Genomic DNA, 5,584 nt, shown 5'->3' with positions numbered 1-5,584 from the left:
GAATTACAGTGTCATCGGCGAACCTCAAAGTTTTTATTTCTTCTCAATGGATTTTAATACCTACTCCGAACTTTTCTTTTGTTTCCTTTACTGTTTGCTCAATATACAGATTGAATAGCATCGGGGAGAGGCTACAACCCTGTCTCACTCCCTTCCCAACCACTGCTTCCCTTTCATGTCCCTCGACTCTTACAACTGCCATATGCTTTCTGTACAAATTGTTCCCACTATATCTAACCTATCCATTTCCCTTTTTTAATTTTCTAACCTACCTGCCCAATTAAGGGATCTGACATTCCACGCTCCGATCCGTAGAACGCCAGTTTTCTTTCTCCCGATAACGGCGTCCTCTTGAGTAGTCCTCGCCCGGAGATCCGAATGGGGGACTATTTTACCACCGGGATATTTTACCCAAGAGGACGCCATCATCATTTAATCATACAGTAAATCTGCATGCCCTCGAGAAAAATTACGGGTGTCGTTTCCCCTTGCTTTCAGCCGTTCGCAGTACCGCAACAGCAAGGCAGTTTTGGTTAGTGTTACAAGGCCAGATAGGCCCATAGAAGTATGATAAACTAATCCTATGGTCTTCGAAGCACGCATGTACACAGCGAGCTGTGTGACACGTTTTATTGCCCTGCTGGTACATGCTATCATACTGAGAAAAAACAAATTCCATGTAGGTGTTGGCATGGTTCCAAGAATGGCCGTATACTTGTGTTGATCCATTGTGCCTTGCAGAATGATGAGATCCCCCAGGGATTGCCCCGAAAATATTCCCCAGACCATAACTGTTGCAGGATAGTTGCTTTCAAAGGTTTCACGGCGTGCACGCCAAAGACCATTTCTCCAACGCAGTATAACACGTGCTTCATTTGAAAAGATCACCTGTCGCAGCTCATTGGACGTCCAGTTATGGTAGTGACGTGCAATTCTAGCCTTTGTCACCAATGAAGAGCAGTCAGGGTAGGTGTTGAGCCGGTACGGCCGCTATTTAATTCTTTATTTGCTTTTGAAATCACCCGCCTTCACAGTACTCGCCGCGATCTCAATATCGAGATCGGATTGGAATATCTGGTCGCTGCTTATCTTTGGCGAGTTGGCTTCCCGCGCGCCGCGAGGCGACAGGACGAGGAAGAAGAGAGCTGCTGTGAGTTAGCTCTGGACAGTGCATGAGTAGTTGGTTCAAATGGCTCAAATGGCTCTGAGTACTATGGGACTTAACATCTGTGGTCATCAGTCCCCTAGAACTTACAACTACTTTAACCTAAGGACATCTGAATGCCGCGTCCGGGCATCCTGATTTAGGTTTTCCGTGATTTCCCTAAATCGCTCCAGGCAAATGCCGGGATGGTTCCTTTCAAAGGGCACGGCCGACTTCCTTCCCCGTCCTTCCCTAATTCGATGAGACCGATGACCTTGCTATCTGGTCTCCTTCCCCAAAACAACCAACCAACCAACCTAAGGACATCACACACATCCATGCCTGAGGAAAGATTCGAACCTGCGACCGTAGCGGTCACGCGGTTCCAGACTGAAGCGCCTAGAACCGCACGGCCACACCGGCCGGCCACATGAGTAGTGACGTCGGTGTCGAAGGGCAAGGTCGCTTGATCGGTGGGCCCCGCCGAAGCAGACGGTTGGATTCGGAACGCCGTGGGCTGCAAGGTCCCAGTGTGGAGGGCTGGTGTTGTCCCGATGGCGGTCATCGTGTGCTCATTCAAGGGCTGACAAGTGACTTCTTGGTTCTGCCCTTGGAGTCCGACGGCAAGTTTGGTGTATGAGGTGAACATAAGAATTGTAAAAAGGTGCAAGTTGGTGGATCGTGTATCAGACTTGTGAGTGGTGTAAACTTCGCTTCGGTACTGCAGTCTCCAGCTAGAGCGCTGTTTGGCAGGACAGCGTTGATATCGGAATTGTCATTATTTAGCTGCTTTTAAGTAAATGACTGTTTTGGATCGAAGGTGGATCCAAGTGAGGGACCGAACCATTGTTTATCTTATTAAGAAACCTAAGTGGGTCTCCACCGTGTTAAACTCTTTTATCTACAGTTATAATGAGTAATTTGACATTCTGGTAGTGTCCACGAGTGAACTTTGGAGGCACTATTAAGTGTTTCTATTAATGGAAAGTTTGAGTGAGGAGCTTTTGAGTCGGATGATTATGAATCGTGTTAATTGCGGTTCACTTCTTAGGGTATTTTACGGTTGTGCTTGTGGTGGCGAAATCGCCGATAGTATTTTCATTGCCCGCATCTCGTGGTCGTGCGGTAGCGTTGTCGCTTCCCACGCCCGGGTTCCCGGGTTCGATTCCCGGCGGGGTCAGGGATTTTCTCTGCCTCGTGATGGCTGGGTGTTGTGTGCTGTCCTTAGGTTAGTTAGGTTTAAGTAGTTCTAAGTTCTAGGGGACTTATGACCACAGCAGTTGAGTCCCATAGTGCTCAGAGCCATTTGAACCATTTTTTTTATTTTCATTACTTAGCTTGGGACGTCATTCTGTGGTTTGGTGTTGCCTCCCAATAGCTTAAGGCCCGAATTATTTTCTTATTGCCTTTGCTGAGGTTGCCTTGCAACAGTTGTTTGCAAATTTGAAGGTGTTACGGGATCAATCTGCTGAGGTTATCGGTCCTTAAGGTTACGCATTACTTAATCTAATTTAAACTAACGACTACACACACAACCATGACCGAGAGAGGGAGCCACGCGGACAGTGACAAGGTTCCTTAGACAGCACGGGTACCCCGTGGGGCTGCAACAGTCGTTGATTTGTCCCTTGTCTACCCCAACGTACTGCTGTCTGGTGCGGTGCGGTATAGTCGAAGTGTTCAGTAGTACCGCATCTACTCCCTCACACGTTTTAAGATCTGCGATCCGCATCCATATCGACGTGTAAGCCAAGTATGAAAGTTGTGTAAGTTGGTTGCGCCCTGTTAATGTTTTGTACATCGTGGAAAATCTTTCCCGTGGCGAATGTGATCCTGAAGGACGGCACGGTGCATAACGGCGCACGACCACGACTAAATAAAAAAATATGTATTTCATATTATTTTTTAACGGATGTAACCACTGAGCGTAAGAGTTGATGTGTGTGTTTTTTGATTTATTTTGGAAGGAAAAGATTTAGATACTTGGTTAATTACAACATCTGTGCTTAATTATTTGTCATAATTGGTTGGGTGTCGTAAGCATCACATGTAGGGAGGTTTATGGTGTAAGGTGTTTAAAAGGTAGGAAAATATTTTTTGATGCGATACTTATCGTAGAGGCTACAGGTTTTGAGTGTACGTTGATAGTAATCAGATTTTATTGCATTTAAGTTGTTGTTTTAATTAAAATTTTGTGATCAATATTTTGTTGCCTTTAGAGATCGCAGGTGCTATCTAGGAAAATTTTGGTATTGCCATGTGGCGTTAGATTCTTTTATTTAACTTTGCATTATGCAATTTGTATTTTTTCCTTTGCTTAAAAAGGGATTTTGAGTTTTAAGCGTTGATTCTGAGAACTGCTCTTTGATCTGTTATTATTCAAAAGACTTGTGGTTAAATAATGCTTCAGGAACTTTCATGAAGAAACTATATTGAGGATCTTGCTGTTCGTGATAACGTATGTTCACTTATTATCATAAAATCAAGTTATTAAAGTCGTAAAATTTTAAAGTCAAAGAAAACTGTATTAGAGAAACGGTGCCTGACCGTACTCCCCACAACTTCCCCGTATTCAAGGTATTGGCCTTCGGGCGTTGTCTGATGTTTTCCCCACTATCTGTCCCAGCTAACGCCTGCGGGGCCACGTCAGGTGCGTGAAACAGACGCCTGCTGCGGAGGTCCATACACAGCAACATCCACCAAACGGTCGTTGAGGAGACACTACTGGTAGCCACGTACAGTGCAAGCTGTTACTGATTTGTTTGAGTGATGGAGTTGCTAAGTGCTATACTACCTACTGCACTCCCTGACTTCAGCCCTCGTGCGTTCAACTCGATTACTTAACTGAAGGAAAAGCTTCACGGCATTCGTTTCAGAGCTGCTACAAATTCGTCGGGCAATAAACCGCGCCGCTCGAACTTTCAACACAACTGGCATTGCAAAGAGTAACCTACGACTTCCACATCGCTGGCAACAGGCTATACACAAGGCTTGTGACTGCATTGAAGGTCGGTAAAACTTTGAAACACGTATCTATTTTGTACGAGCTGCAAATAACTATTTGCCACTATTGAGGTTCCAACTCTCGTACACCATCCACTGCTAGTGCTGCCACCAGCTGTTTCTGACAGCTTGTCGCGCGTTGAGGTCGAACAAAGGCGGTGTTGACATTAGTGTGACTTGACCGTGTATAACAAAAGCAGTCCCGCGGCTGCTGAGGCGCGCATACGTATTTAAAGTCTGGTTCGATAACAGTACCCATGGACCACACAAAGATTCTATCAACAGTTGGCTACATGCGAAAATGCAGAAGAGCTGCATAATAGAAAGTGCTCTCAATTCCAAACACAGGAAAGCAGAGAAACTATGTGATGCTGTAAGAGGCAACCCACTCAAGAATGTCACTTAACCGAAATTTCCGCAACACCGGTAGAACTGCGTATGGCAAAATGTCACGGGACGTTTCTTACCACCACAAGTCCGTAGCACGTGGTATAAAGCTGCAAACCTGACGATATCAGCCAAAGAGAGTGTGGCAAGCGTACACCCGATCTCAGCACACGCCTGCGACAGGCAAGCTCTCGAGCACAGTTTTTTGTATTTGAACCGTCACGGACGTTTCACAAGCTAATAAAATGTAAAAATTTTGAAATAAACCCATCAAACGCGAAATGTGACATGATTTGTCTCAGAAATTATACAAACATTTTACACGCCTTTGAATGATGCTCAAAATCATTTACAAAAAATGTTCCGATTGTGAATTTACGGTTCTAATTTAAACCTGAAATTTAAGCAGTACTAGAGGACATTTGTCTAGTGGATTATGTGGACCATCCAGTCTGTAGATATCTGGTTTTATCATATTGTTGCTATGTCAAGTCAAACAATAAGATGTATTTTACCAGCTGAAATATTATTGCTATGGAAAGTCAAGTGGTTAAATATCTAAATAAATGAAAAATGGTTCAAATGGCTCTGAGCACTATGGGACTCAACTGCTGAGGTTATTAGTCCCCTAGAACTTAGAACTAGTTAAACCTAACTGACCTAAGGACATCACAAACATCCATGCCCGAGGCAGGATTCGAACCTGCGACCGTAGCGGTCTTGCGGTTCCAGACTGCAGCGCCTTTAACCGCACGGCCACTTCGGGCGGCTCTAAATAAATGAGTTACTATTGGAAATAAAAAACAAAAGGAAATCCTGCAATCAGGCCATGATAACCACGGGGCAGTCGAGTGGCCTCCGGTATAATTCTCAGTTATTCATCATCGGATGCAGTATGGATATGCATGAAACCGCACTCTCGGCCGCTGTCGAAGTTTCGACATTGTAGCTGCTACCCCTCAGTCAAGTGCCTCCTCATTTGGCATCTCGAGGCAAAGTGCACTCCTGCCCAATCCTTGTGATGTGTCGGCAGCTGGGCCAACACCTTGT

Source organism: Schistocerca nitens, chromosome 10, assembly GCF_023898315.1.
Source record: "Schistocerca nitens isolate TAMUIC-IGC-003100 chromosome 10, iqSchNite1.1, whole genome shotgun sequence".
Classification (NCBI taxonomy): domain Eukaryota; kingdom Metazoa; phylum Arthropoda; class Insecta; order Orthoptera; family Acrididae; genus Schistocerca; species Schistocerca nitens.
The sequence above is the reverse complement of the archived record's forward strand: the minus strand, read 5'-3'. Positions refer to the sequence as shown.